A 16,565-nucleotide genomic window follows, 5' to 3' on the forward strand; every position below is an offset into this window, starting at 1 on the left:
ATTAAAGAATCCCTCTTTCCTGTTGTCTCTCCCTCCCACTCTCCCTCCCCTCATTCTCTCTCTTGTGTTTCCACTCACACAGTGATTCTCTTAATTTTACCCGTCAAACAATCTCTCTTCTCAGGTGGGGGTGCAGGGGAGAGCTCCAAAACCAGTTGTTTAATGAAAGTTAAGAAATGTGGATGCACTGGTATCTTTCAGAAACCTCTCACTTTCCCTAGTGTCTCACGTGGATCACCCTCTAGCTTCTTTTTTTCCTGAATCACTTCTGTCATTCTTTTCTAGTGTCCCCTAACTGCTGTTACTCCGACGTTGTGCCTCTGCACACTCATTCTCTTCATTTTATGCTCATTACACTCAGTCCCTATACTCTTTCCTCATACACTTACTCTCCCTTCTCTTGATGTTCCCTCAAACTAATAAAACTATTATCCCCTAGGTATCTCCCCTACAATGCTTTCTCCTTCATACAATTGCACCCACATACTCAATCTCCTAATTTTCTTCATTTTGTTTCCTCTCATACAGTGATTCACTTCATCTTACTCCTCACACAACTCTCTGCCTTAAATGTCTCCCCTCACTCTCTCTTGTGTTTCGCCTCACTCCCTGATTTACCACACTCAATCCCTCTCCATTGTGTATTTTACACATTCACTCTCCTCTAACACAGGGCCTGATTATCAAAAACTCAACGGCATTTGAGAAATCACGCAAAATTGTTTAGGCTTTTTTTGAGCGTTCATTGATAATATAGGTGCCGCTCCTTTGCATCCAGAACTCTGCATAGCTAGATAAAAAGTTCTCAAGCTATGAATTGCCTTTTTAAAATTATTTAAAGAACCTCACAGAACTGACAAAATGTCTTAGATATTCTCACCAGACCATAGAGCTTTAGATCATCGTCCCACAGTAAATATTTAAATTTTAACCTTCAAACAATCTCTGATTCTTGATGTTTCTCACACACTCTTCTAATTCAGTGATTACTCTAATTCTATCCCTCACTCAATCCCTCTTCCCTGGTGTCTCACACTAAATCCATCACTCTCTCTTGTGTTTCATATCACACAATTACTCTCATTTTACCCCTCACTCAATCCCTCTTCCCGGGTGTCTCACATTAACTCCCTCACTCTCTTGTGTTTCATATCACACAGTGATTACTCTCATTTTACCCCTCACTCAATCCTTCTTCCCGGTGTCTCACACTAACTTTATCACTCTCTCTTGTGTTTCATATCACACAGTGATTACTCTCATTTTACCCCTCACTCAATCCCTCTTCCCGACTGTCTCACACTAACTCCATCTCTCTCTTGTGTTTCATATCACACAGTGATTACTCTCATTTTACCCCTCACTCAATCCCTCTTCCCCGGTGTCTCACACTAACTCCATCACTCTCTCTTGTGTTTCATATCACACAGTGATTACTCTCAATCCCTTTCCATGGCGTCTGTGACACACTCACTCCCTTCACTCTCTCTTGTGTTTCCTCCCCTTTCATTTTTCCTATCAATCAATACCCTTGGCATCTTACACTCACTATCCTCATTGAGGACCCGATTCTCAAAAACTCGCCAGCATGGAGAGAAATCATCAGCTTTTAATACTATTGTAAAGTAAGCGTCTCTCCTTGACATAAAGCAACATATACACAGTTCCCAAGGTAAAACAATGCTTTAAAACAATCCCTGATGGGTCTTAAAATACTGATATAGAATCTCACCAGACCAGAGAGCTTTAGAGAATTGAGTCCTCTGTCTCTCTTGTGTTTCCTCTCACACAGTGATTCCCCTAATTTTACCCCCTCACTCAATCCATCTCCATGGTGTCTCTTAAACACTCACTCTCCTCCTGTTCTGTGCTCTCACAAAGTGATTCTCTTCATTTTAACCTTTATATAATCCCTCTTCATTGCTCACACTCTGTCTCTCTCTTGTGTTTCATATCACACAGTGATTCCTCTAATTCTACCCCTCACTCAATCCCTTTCGATGGTGTCTCTCCCTCACTCTCTGGTGTTTCCTCTCACACAGTGATTACTCTCATTTTATCCCTCACTCAATCCTTCTTCCCCGGTGCCTCACACTAACTCCATCACTCTCTCTTGTGTTTCATATCACACAGTGATTACTCTAATTCTACCCCTCACTCAATCCCTCTTCCCTGGTGTCTCACACTAACTCCCTCACTCTCTCTTGTGTTTCATATCACACAGTGATTACTCTAATTCTACCCCTCATTCAATCCCTCTTCCCTGGTGTCTCACATTAACTCCCTCACTCTCTCTTGTGTTTCATATCACACAGTGATTACTCTAATTCTACCCCTCATTCAATCCCTCTTCCCTGGTGTCTCACACTAACTCCCTCACTCTCTCTTCTGTTTCATATCACACAGTGATTACTCTAATTCTACCCCTCACTCAATCCCTCTTCCCCGGTGTCTCACACTAACTCCCTCACTCTCTCTTGTGTTTTATATCACACAGTGATTACTCTAATTCTACCTCTCACTCAATCCTTCTTCCCTGGTGTCTCACATTAACTCCCTCACTCTCTCTTGTGTTTCCTCTCACACAGTGATTACTCTAATTCTACCCCTCACTCAATCCCTCTTCCCCGGTGTCTCACACTAACTCCCTCACTCTCTGTTGTGTTTTATATCACATAGTGATTACTCTAATTCTACCCCTCACTCAATCCCTCTTCCCCAGTGTCTCACACTAACTCCCTCACTCTCTCTCTCTCTTGTGTTTCATATCACACAGTGATTACTCTAATTCTATCCCTTACTTAATCCCTCTTCCCCAGTGCCTCACACTAACTCCCTCACTCTCTCTTATGTTTCATATCACACAGTGATTACTCTAATTCTATCCCTCACTCAATCCCTCTTTCCCGGTGTCTCACACTAACTCCCTCACTCTCTCTTGTGTTTCATATCACACAGTGATTACTCTAATTCTACCCCTCACTCAATCCCTCTTCCCCAGTGTCTCACAATAACTCCCTCACTCTCTCTCTCTCTTGTGTTTCATATCACACAGTGATTACTCTAATTCTATCCCTCACTCAATCCTTCTTCCCTGGTGTCTCACATTAACTCCCTCACTCTCTCTCTCTTGTGTTTCATATCACACAGTGATTACTCTAATTCTACCCCTCACTCAATCCCTCTTCCCCGGTGTCTCACACTAACTCCCTCACTCTCTCTTGTGTTTCATATCACACAGTGATTACTCTAATTCTACCCTTCACTCAATCCTTCTTCCCTGGTGTCTCACATTAACTCCCTCACTCTTTTGTGTTTCATATCACACAGTGATTACTCTAATTCTACCCCTCACTCAATCCCTCTTCCCTGGTGTCTCACACTAACTCCCTCACTCTCTCTTGTGTTTCCTCTCACACAGTGATTACTCTAATTCTACCCCTCACTCAATCCCTCTTCCCTGGTGTCTCACACTAACTCCCTCACTCTCTTTCTCTTGTGTTTCCTCTCACACAGTGATTACTCTAATTCTACCCCTCACTCAATCCCTCTTCCCCAGTGTCTCACACTAACTCCCTCACTCTCTCTCTCTTGTGTTTCATCTCACACAGTGATTACTCTAATTCTACCCCTCACTCAATCCCTCTTCCCCAGTGTCTCACAATAACTCCCTCACTCTCACTCTCTGTTGTGTTTTATATCACATAGTGATTACTCTAATTCTACCCCTCACTCAATCCCTCTTCCCCAGTGTCTCACACTAACTCCCTCACTCTCTCTCTCTCTTGTGTTTCATATCACACAGTGATTACTCTAATTCTATCCCTTACTTAATCCCTCTTCCCCAGTGCCTCACACTAACTCCCTCACTCTCTCTTATGTTTCATATCACACAGTGATTACTCTAATTCTATCCCTCACTCAATCCCTCTTTCCCGGTGTCTCACACTAACTCCCTCACTCTCTCTTGTGTTTCATATCACACAGTGATTACTCTAATTCTACCCCTCACTCAATCCCTCTTCCCCGGTGTCTCACACTAACTCCCTCACTCTCTCTTGTGTTTCATATCACACAGTGATTACTCTAATTCTACCCTTCACTCAATCCTTCTTCCCTGGTGTCTCACATTAACTCCCTCACTCTTTTGTGTTTCATATCACACAGTGATTACTCTAATTCTACCCCTCACTCAATCCCTCTTCCCTGGTGTCTCACACTAACTCCCTCACTCTCTCTTGTGTTTCCTCTCACACAGTGATTACTCTAATTCTACCCCTCACTCAATCCCTCTTCCCTGGTGTCTCACACTAACTCCCTCACTCTCTTTCTCTTGTGTTTCCTCTCACACAGTGATTACTCTAATTCTACCCCTCACTCAATCCCTCTTCCCCAGTGTCTCACACTAACTCCCTCACTCTCTCTCTCTTGTGTTTCATATCACACAGTGATTACTCTAATTCTACCCCTCACTCAATCCCTCTTCCCCGGTGTCTCACACTAACTCCCTCACTCTCTCTTGTGTTTCATATCACACAGTGATTACTCTAATTCTACCCCTCACTCAATCCCTCTTCCCCGGTGTCTCACACTAACTCCCTCACTCTCTCTTGTGTTTCATATCACACAGTGATTACACTAATTCTACCCCTCACTCAATCCCTCTTCCCCAGTGTCTCACACTAACTCCCTCACTCTCTCTCTCTCTCTTGTGTTTCATATCACACAGTGATTACTCTAATTCTACCCCTCACTCAATCCCTCTTCCCCAGTGTCTCACACTAACTCCCTCACTCTCACTCTCTCTCTTGTGTTTCATATCACACAGTGATTACTCTAATTCTACCCCTCACTCAATCCCTCTTCCCCGGTGTCTCACATTAACTCCCTCACTCTCTCTTGTGTTTCATATCACACAGTGATTACTCTAATTCTATCAATCACTCAATTCCTCTTCCCCAGTGTCTCACACTAACTCCCTCTCTCTCTCTCTCTCTTGTGTTTCATATCACACAGTGATTACTCAAATTCTATCCCTCACTCAATCCTTCTTCCCCAGTGTCTCACACTAACTCCATCACTCTCTCTTGTGTTTCATATCACACAGTGATTACTCTAATTCTACCCCTCACTCAATCCCTCTTCCCCGGTGTCTCACACTAACTCCCTCACTCTCTCTCTCTTGTGTTTCATATCACACAGTGATTACACTAATTCTACCCCTCACTCAATCCCTCTTCCCTGGTGTCTCACACTAACTCCCTCACTCTCTCTCTCTCTTGTGTTTCATATCACACAGTGATTACTCTAATTCTACCCCTCACTCAATCCCTCTTCCCCGGTGTCTCACACTAACTCCCTCACTCTCTCTTGTGTTTCATATCACACAGTGATTACTCTAATTCTACCCCTCACTCAATCCCTCTTCCCCAGTGTCTCACACTAACTCCCTCACTCTCTCTTGTGTTTCATATCAGTCACACAGTGATTACTCTAATTCTACCCCTCACTCAATCCCTCTTCCCCAGTGTCTCACACTAACTCTCTCACTCTCTCTCTCTTGTGTTTCATATCACACAGTGATTACACTAATTCTACCCCTCACTCAATCCCTCTTCGCTGGTGTCTCACACTAACTCCCTCACTCTCTCTTGTGTTTCATATCAGTCACACAGTGATTACTCTAATTCTACCCCTCACTCAATCCCTCTTCCCCAGTGTCTAACTCCCTCAATCTCTCTTGTGTTTCCACTCACACAGTGACTCCCCTCATTTTACCCCTCACTCAATCCTCTTCCCTGGTGTCTCACACACACTCAGTCCCCTCACTCTCTCGTGTTTCCTCTCACACAGTGATTACTCTAATTCTACCCCTCACTCAATCCTTCTTCCCCAGTGTCTCACACTAACTCCATCACTCTCTCTCTCTTGTGTTTCATATCACACAGTGATTACTCTAATTCTACCCCTCACTCAATCCCTCTTCCCCGGTGTCTCACACTAACTCCCTCACTCTCTCTTGTGTTTCATATCACACAGTGATTACTCTTATTCTACCCCTCACTCAATCCCTCTTCCCCAGTGTCTCACACTAACTCCCTCACTCTCACTCTCTTGTGTTTCATATCACACAGTGATTACTCTAATTCTACCCCTCACTCAATCCCTCTTCCCCGGTGTCTCACACTAACTCCCTCACTCTCTCTTGTGTTTCATATCACACAGTGATTACTCTAATTCTACCCCTCACTCAATCCCTCTTCCCCAGTGTCTCACATTAACTCCCTCACTCTCTCTTGTGTTTCATATCACACAGTGATTACTCTTATTCTACCCCTCACTCAATCCCTCTTCCCCAGTGTCTCACACTAACTCCCTCACTCTCACTCTCTCTCTTGTGTTTCATATCACACACTGATTACTCTAATTCTACCCCTCACTCAATCCCTCTTCCCCGGTGTCTCACATTAACTCCCTCACTCTCTCTTGTGTTTCATATCACACAGTGATTACTCTAATTCTATCAATCACTCAATCCCTCTTCCCCAGTGTCTCACACTAACTCCCTCTCTCTCTCTCTCTCTTGTGTTTCATATCACACAGTGATTACTCTAATTCTATCCCTCACTCAATCCTTCTTCCCCAGTGTCTCACACTAACTCCATCACTCTCTCTTGTGTTTCATATCACACAGTGATTACTCTAATTCTACCCCTCACTCAATCCCTCTTCCCCGGTGTCTCACATTAACTCCCTCACTCTCTCTCTCTCTTGTGTTTCATATCACACCGTGATTACTCTAATTCTACCCCTCACTCAATCCCTCTTCCCCGGTGTCTCACACTTACTCCCTCACTCTCTCTTGTGTTTCATATCACACAGTGATTACTCTAATTCTACCCCTCACTCAATCCCTCTTCCCCAGTGTCTCACACTAACTCCCTCACTCTCTCTTGTGTTTCATATCAGTCACACAGTGATTACTCTAATTCTACCCCTCACTCAATCCCTCTTCCCCAGTGTCTCACACTTACTCCCTCACTCTCTCTTGTGTTTCATATCACACAGTGATTACTCTAATTCTACCCCTCACTCAATCCCTCTTCCCCAGTGTCTCACACTAACTCCCTCACTCTCTCTTGTGTTTCATATCAGTCACACAGTGATTACACTAATTCTACCCCTCACTCAATCCCTCTTCCCTGGTGTCTCACACTAACTCCCTCACTCTCTCTTGTGTTTCATATCAGTCACACAGTGATTACTCTAATTCTACCCCTCACTCAATCCCTCTTCCCCAGTGTCTCACACTAACTCTCTCACTCTCTCTCTGTGTTTCATATCACACAGTGATTACACTAATTCTACCCCTCACTCAATCCCTCTTCCCTGGTGTCTCACACTAACTCCCTCACTCTCTCTTGTGTTTCATATCAGTCACACAGTGATTACTCTAATTCTACCCCTCACTCAATCCCTCTTCCCCAGTGTCTAACTCCCTCACTCTCTCTTGTGTTTCCACTCACACAGTGACTCCCCTCATTTTACCCCTCACTCAATCCTCTTCCCTGGTGTCTCACACACACTCAGTCCCCTCACTCTCTCGTGTTTCCTCTCACACAGTGATTACTCTAATTCTACCCCTCACTCAATCCTTCTTCCCCAGTGTCTCACACTAACTCCCTCACTCTCTCTTGTGTTTCATACCACACAGTGATTACTCTAATTCTACCCCTCACTCAATCCCTCTTCCCCGGTGTCTCACATTAACTCCCTCACTCTCTCTCTCTCTTGTGTTTCATATCACACAGTGATTACACTAATTCTACCCCTCACTCAATCCCTCTTCCCTGGTGTCTCACACTAACTCCCTCACTCTCTCTTGTGTTTCATATCACACAGTGATTACTCTAATTCTACCCCTCACTCAATCCCTCTTCCCCAGTGTCTCACACTAACTCCCTCACTCTCTCTTGTGTTTCATATCAGTCACACAGTGATTACTCTAATTCTACCCCTCACTCAATCCCTCTTCCCCAGTGTCTCACACTAACTCTCTCACTCTCTCTCTCTTGTGTTTCATATCACACAGTGATTACTCTAATTCTACCCCTCACTCAATCCCTCTTCCCTGGTGTCTCACACTAACTCCCTCACTCTCTCTTGTGTTTCATATCACACAGTGATTACTCTAATTCTACCCCTCACTCAATCCCTCTTCCCTGGTGTCTCACACTAACTCCCTCACTCTCTCTTGTGTTTCATATCAGTCACACAGTGATTACTCTAATTCTACCCCTCACTCAATCCCTCTTCCCCAGTGTCTCACACTAACTCTCTCACTCTCTCTCTCTTGTGTTTCATATCACACAGTGATTACTCTAATTCTACCCCTCACTCAATCCCTCTTCCCTGGTGTCTCACACTAACTCCCTCACTCTCTCTTCTGTTTCATATCACACAGTGATTACTCTAATTCTACCCCTCACTCAATCCCTCTTCCCTGGTGTCTCACACTAACTCCCTCACTCTCTCTTGTGTTTCATATCACACAGTGATTACTCTAATTCTACCCCTCACTCAATCCCTCTTCCCCGGTGTCTCACACTAACTCCCTCACTCTCTCTCTCTCTTGTGTTTCATATCACACAGTGATTACACTAATTCTACCCCTCACTCAATCCCTCTTCCCTGGTGTCTCACACTAACTCCCTCACTCTCTCTTGTGTTTCATATCCCACAGTGATTACTCTAATTCTACCCCTCACTCAATCCCTCTTCCCCAGTGTCTCACACTAACTCCCTCACTCTCTCTTGTGTTTCATATCAGTCACACAGTGATTACTCTAATTCTACCCCTCACTCAATCCCTCTTCCCCAGTGTCTCACACTAACTCTCTCACTCTCTCTCTCTTGTGTTTCATATCACACAGTGATTACTCTAATTCTACCCCTCACTCAATCCCTCTTCCCTGGTGTCTCACACTAACTCCCTCACTCTCTCTTCTGTTTCATATCACACAGTGATTACTCTAATTCTACCCCTCACTCAATCCCTCTTCCCTGGTATCTCACACTAACTCCCTCACTCTCTCTTGTGTTTCATATCAGTCACACAGTGATTACTCTAATTCTACCCCTCACTCAATCCCTCTTCCCCAGTGTCTAACTCCCTCACTCTCTCTTGTGTTTCCACTCACACAGTGACTCCCCTCATTTTACCCCTCACTCAATCCTCTTCCCTGGTGTCTCACACACACTCAGTCCCCTCACTCTCTCGTGTTTCCTCTCACACAGTGATTACTCTAATTCTACCCCTCACTCAATCCTTCTTCCCCAGTGTCTCACACTAACTCCATCACTCTCTCTTGTGTTTCATATCACACAGTGATTACTCTAATTCTACCCCTCACTCAATCCCTCTTCCCCGGTGTCTCACACTAACTCCCTCACTCTCTTTTGTGTTTCATATCACACAGTGATTACTCTAATTCTACCCCTCACTCAATCCCTCTTCCCCGGTGTCTCACACTAACTCCCTCACTCTCTCTTGTGTTTCATATCACACAGTGATTACTCTAATTCTACCCCTCACTCAATCCCTCTTCCCCGGTGTCTCACACTAACTCCCTCACTCTCTCTTGTGTTTCATATCACACAGTGATTACTCTAATTCTACCCCTCACTCAATCCCTCTTCCCCAGTGTCTCACATTAACTCCCTCACTCTCTCTTGTGTTTCATATCACACAGTGATTACTCTTATTCTACCCCTCACTCAATCCCTCTTCCCCAGTGTCTCACACTAACTCCCTCACTCTCACTCTCTCTCTTGTGTTTCATATCACACACTGATTACTCTAATTCTACCCCTCACTCAATCCCTCTTCCCCGGTGTCTCACATTAACTCCCTCACTCTCTCTTGTGTTTCATATCACACAGTGATTACTCTAATTCTATCAATCACTCAATCCCTCTTCCCCAGTGTCTCACACTAACTCCCTCTCTCTCTCTCTCTCTTGTGTTTCATATCACACAGTGATTACTCTAATTCTATCCCTCACTCAATCCTTCTTCCCCAGTGTCTCACACTAACTCCATCACTCTCTCTTGTGTTTCATATCACACAGTGATTACTCTAATTCTACCCCTCACTCAATCCCTCTTCCCCGGTGTCTCACATTAACTCCCTCACTCTCTCTCTCTCTTGTGTTTCATATCACACCGTGATTACTCTAATTCTACCCCTCACTCAATCCCTCTTCCCCGGTGTCTCACACTAACTCCCTCACTCTCTCTTGTGTTTCATATCACACAGTGATTACTCTAATTCTACCCCTCACTCAATCCCTCTTCCCCAGTGTCTCACACTAACTCCCTCACTCTCTCTTGTGTTTCATATCAGTCACACAGTGATTACTCTAATTCTACCCCTCACTCAATCCCTCTTCCCCAGTGTCTCACACTAACTCTCTCACTCTCTCTCTGTGTTTCATATCACACAGTGATTACACTAATTCTACCCCTCACTCAATCCCTCTTCCCTGGTGTCTCACACTAACTCCCTCACTCTCTCTTGTGTTTCATATCAGTCACACAGTGATTACTCTAATTCTACCCCTCACTCAATCCCTCTTCCCCAGTGTCTCACACTAACTCTCTCACTCTCTCTCTGTGTTTCATATCACACAGTGATTACACTAATTCTACCCCTCACTCAATCCCTCTTCCCTGGTGTCTCACACTAACTCCCTCACTCTCTCTTGTGTTTCATATCAGTCACACAGTGATTACTCTAATTCTACCCCTCACTCAATCCCTCTTCCCCAGTGTCTAACTCCCTCACTCTCTCTTGTGTTTCCACTCACACAGTGACTCCCCTCATTTTACCCCTCACTCAATCCTCTTCCCTGGTGTCTCACACACACTCAGTCCCCTCACTCTCTCGTGTTTCCTCTCACACAGTGATTACTCTAATTCTACCCCTCACTCAATCCTTCTTCCCCAGTGTCTCACACTAACTCCCTCACTCTCTCTTGTGTTTCATACCACACAGTGATTACTCTAATTCTACCCCTCACTCAATCCCTCTTCCCCGGTGTCTCACATTAACTCCCTCACTCTCTCTCTCTCTTGTGTTTCATATCACACAGTGATTACACTAATTCTACCCCTCACTCAATCCCTCTTCCCTGGTGTCTCACACTAACTCCCTCACTCTCTCTTGTGTTTCATATCACACAGTGATTACTCTAATTCTACCCCTCACTCAATCCCTCTTCCCCAGTGTCTCACACTAACTCCCTCACTCTCTCTTGTGTTTCATATCAGTCACACAGTGATTACTCTAATTCTACCCCTCACTCAATCCCTCTTCCCCAGTGTCTCACACTAACTCTCTCACTCTCTCTCTCTTGTGTTTCATATCACACAGTGATTACTCTAATTCTACCCCTCACTCAATCCCTCTTCCCTGGTGTCTCACACTAACTCCCTCACTCTCTCTTCTGTTTCATATCACACAGTGATTACTCTAATTCTACCCCTCACTCAATCCCTCTTCCCTGGTGTCTCACACTAACTCCCTCACTCTCTCTTGTGTTTCATATCAGTCACACAGTGATTACTCTAATTCTACCCCTCACTCAATCCCTCTTCCCCAGTGTCTCACACTAACTCTCTCACTCTCTCTCTCTTGTGTTTCATATCACACAGTGATTACTCTAATTCTACCCCTCACTCAATCCCTCTTCCCTGGTGTCTCACACTAACTCCCTCACTCTCTCTTCTGTTTCATATCACACAGTGATTACTCTAATTCTACCCCTCACTCAATCCCTCTTCCCTGGTGTCTCACACTAACTCCCTCACTCTCTCTTGTGTTTCATATCACACAGTGATTACTCTAATTCTACCCCTCACTCAATCCCTCTTCCCCGGTGTCTCACACTAACTCCCTCACTCTCTCTCTCTCTTGTGTTTCATATCACACAGTGATTACACTAATTCTACCCCTCACTCAATCCCTCTTCCCTGGTGTCTCACACTAACTCCCTCACTCTCTCTTGTGTTTCATATCACACAGTGATTACTCTAATTCTACCCCTCACTCAATCCCTCTTCCCCAGTGTCTCACACTAACTCCCTCACTCTCTCTTGTGTTTCATATCAGTCACACAGTGATTACTCTAATTCTACCCCTCACTCAATCCCTCTTCCCCAGTGTCTCACACTAACTCTCTCACTCTCTCTCTCTTGTGTTTCATATCACACAGTGATTACTCTAATTCTACCCCTCACTCAATCCCTCTTCCCTGGTGTCTCACACTAACTCCCTCACTCTCTCTTCTGTTTCATATCACACAGTGATTACTCTAATTCTACCCCTCACGCAATCCCTCTTCCCTGGTGTCTCACACTAACTCCCTCACTCTCTCTTGTGTTTCATATCAGTCACACAGTGATTACTCTAATTCTACCCCTCACTCAATCCCTCTTCCCCAGTGTCTCACACTAACTCTCTCACTCTCTCTCTCTTGTGTTTCATATCACACAGTGATTACTCTAATTCTACCCCTCACTCAATCCCTCTTCCCTGGTGTCTCACACTAACTCCCTCACTCTCTCTTCTGTTTCATATCACACAGTGATTACTCTAATTCTACCCCTCACTCAATCCCTCTTCCCTGGTGTCTCACACTAACTCCCTCACTCTCTCTTGTGTTTCATATCACACAGTGATTACTCTAATTCTACCCCTCACTCAATCCCTCTTCCCCGGTGTCTCACATTAACTCCCTCACTCTCTCTCTCTCTTGTGTTTCATATCACACAGTGATTACACTAATTCTACCCCTCACTCAATCCCTCTTCCCTGGTGTCTCACACTAACTCCCTCACTCTCTCTTGTGTTTCATATCCCAAAGTGATTACTCTAATTCTACCCCTCACTCAATCCCTCTTCCCCAGTGTCTCACACTAACTCCCTCACTCTCTCTTGTGTTTCATATCAGTCACACAGTGATTACTCTAATTCTACCCCTCACTCAATCCCTCTTCCCCAGTGTCTCACACTAACTCTCTCACTCTCTCTCTCTTGTGTTTCATATCACACAGTGATTACTCTAATTCTACCCCTCACTCAATCCCTCTTCCCTGGTGTCTCACACTAACTCCCTCACTCTCTCTTCTGTTTCATATCACACAGTGATTACTCTAATTCTACCCCTCACTCAATCCCTCTTCCCCTGGTGTCTCACACTAACTCCCTCACTCTCTCTTGTGTTTCATATCAGTCACACAGTGATTACTCTAATTCTACCCCTCACTCAATCCCTCTTCCCCAGTGTCTCACACTAACTCTCTCACTCTCTCTCTGTGTTTCATATCACACAGTGATTACACTAATTCTACCCCTCACTCAATCCCTCTTCCCTGGTGTCTCACACTAACTCCCTCACTCTCTCTTGTGTTTCATATCAGTCACACAGTGATTACTCTAATTCTACCCCTCACTCAATCCCTCTTCCCCAGTGTCTCACACTAACTCTCTCACTCTCTCTCTGTGTTTCATATCACACAGTGATTACACTAATTCTACCCCTCACTCAATCCCTCTTCCCTGGTGTCTCACACTAACTCCCTCACTCTCTCTTGTGTTTCATATCAGTCACACAGTGATTACTCTAATTCTACCCCTCACTCAATCCCTCTTCCCCAGTGTCTAACTCCCTCACTCTCTCTTGTGTTTCCACTCACACAGTGACTCCCCTCATTTTACCCCTCACTCAATCCTCTTCCCTGGTGTCTCACACACACTCAGTCCCCTCACTCTCTCGTGTTTCCTCTCACACAGTGATTACTCTAATTCTACCCCTCACTCAATCCTTCTTCCCCAGTGTCTCACACTAACTCCCTCACTCTCTCTTGTGTTTCATACCACACAGTGATTACTCTAATTCTACCCCTCACTCAATCCCTCTTCCCCGGTGTCTCACATTAACTCCCTCACTCTCTCTCTCTCTTGTGTTTCATATCACACAGTGATTACACTAATTCTACCCCTCACTCAATCCCTCTTCCCCGGTGTCTCACACTAACTCCCTCACTCTCTCTTGTGTTTCATATCCCACAGTGATTACTCTAATTCTACCCCTCACTCAATCCCTCTTCCCCAGTGTCTCACACTAACTCCCTCACTCTCTCTTGTGTTTCATATCAGTCACACAGTGATTACTCTAATTCTACCCCTCACTCAATCCCTCTTCCCCAGTGTCTCACACTAACTCTCTCACTCTCTCTCTCTTGTGTTTCATATCACACAGTGATTACTCTAATTCTACCCCTCACTCAATCCCTCTTCCCTGGTGTCTCACACTAACTCCCTCACTCTCTCTTCTGTTTCATATCACACAGTGATTACTCTAATTCTACCCCTCACTCAATCCCTCTTCCCTGGTGTCTCACACTAACTCCCTCACTCTCTCTTGTGTTTCATATCAGTCACACAGTGATTACTCTAATTCTACCCCTCACTCAATCCCTCTTCCCCAGTGTCTCACACTAACTCTCTCACTCTCTCTCTCTTGTGTTTCATATCACACAGTGATTACTCTAATTCTACCCCTCACTCAATCCCTCTTCCCTGGTGTCTCACACTAACTCCCTCACTCTCTCTTGTGTTTCATATCACACAGTGATTACTCTAATTCTACCCCTCACTCAATCCCTCTTCCCTGGTGTCTCACACTAACTCCCTCACTCTCTCTTGTGTTTCATATCACACAGTGATTACTCTAATTCTACCCCTCACTCAATCCCTCTTCCCCGGTGTCTCACATTAACTCCCTCACTCTCTCTCTCTCTTGTGTTTCATATCACACAGTGATTACACTAATTCTACCCCTCACTCAATCCCTCTTCCCTGGTGTCTCACACTAACTCCCTCACTCTCTCTTGTGTTTCATATCCCACAGTGATTACTCTAATTCTACCCCTCACTCAATCCCTCTTCCCCAGTGTCTCACACTAACTCCCTCACTCTCTCTTGTGTTTCATATCAGTCACACAGTGATTACTCTAATTCTACCCCTCACTCAATCCCTCTTCCCCAGTGTCTCACACTAACTCTCTCACTCTCTCTCTCTTGTGTTTCATATCACACAGTGATTACTCTAATTCTACCCCTCACTCAATCCCTCTTCCCTGGTGTCTCACACTAACTCCCTCACTCTCTCTTCTGTTTCATATCACACAGTGATTACTCTAATTCTACCCCTCACGCAATCCCTCTTCCCTGGTGTCTCACACTAACTCCCTCACTCTCTCTTGTGTTTCATATCAGTCACACAGTGATTACTCTAATTCTACCCCTCACTCAATCCCTCTTCCCCAGTGTCTCACACTAACTCTCTCACTCTCTCTCTCTTGTGTTTCATATCACACAGTGATTACTCTAATTCTACCCCTCACTCAATCCCTCTTCCCTGGTGTCTCACACTAACTCCCTCACTCTCTCTTCTGTTTCATATCACACAGTGATTACTCTAATTCTACCCCTCACTCAATCCCTCTTCCCTGGTGTCTCACACTAACTCCCTCACTCTCTCTTGTGTTTCATATCACACAGTGATTACTCTAATTCTACCCCTCACTCAATCCCTCTTCCCCGGTGTCTCACATTAACTCCCTCACTCTCTCTCTCTCTTGTGTTTCATATCACACAGTGATTACACTAATTCTACCCCTCACTCAATCCCTCTTCCCTGGTGTCTCACACTAACTCCCTCACTCTCTCTTGTGTTTCATATCCCACAGTGATTACTCTAATTCTACCCCTCACTCAATCCCTCTTCCCCAGTGTCTCACACTAACTCCCTCACTCTCTCTTGTGTTTCATATCAGTCACACAGTGATTAAATTACTCTAATTCTACCCCTCACTCAATCCCTCTTCCCCAGTGTCTCACACTAACTCTCTCACTCTCTCTCTCTTGTGTTTCATATCACACAGTGATTACTCTAATTCTACCCCTCACTCAATCCCTCTTCCCTGGTGTCTCACACTAACTCCCTCACTCTCTCTTCTGTTTCATATCACACAGTGATTACTCTAATTCTACCCCTCACTCAATCCCTCTTCCCTGGTGTCTCACACTAACTCCCTCACTCTCTCTTGTGTTTCATATCAGTCACACAGTGATTACTCTAATTCTACCCCTCACTCAATCCCTCTTCCCCAGTGTCTAACTCCCTCACTCTCTCTTGTGTTTCCACTCACACAGTGACTCCCCTCATTTTACCCCTCACTCAATCCTCTTCCCTGGTGTCTCACACACACTCAGTCCCCTCACTCTCTCGTGTTTCCTCTCACACAGTGATTACACTAATTCTACCCCTCACTCAATCCCTCTTCCCTGGTGTCTCACACTAACTCCCTCACTCTCTCTTGTGTTTCATATCACACAGTGATTACACTAATTCTACCCCTCACTCAATCCCTCTTCCCCAGTGTCTCACACTAACTCTCTCACTCTCTCTCTCTTGTGTTTCATATCACACAGTGAT

The sequence above is a fragment of the Bombina bombina genome, chromosome 8 (assembly GCF_027579735.1).
Source record: "Bombina bombina isolate aBomBom1 chromosome 8, aBomBom1.pri, whole genome shotgun sequence".
Classification (NCBI taxonomy): Eukaryota; Metazoa; Chordata; class Amphibia; order Anura; family Bombinatoridae; genus Bombina; species Bombina bombina.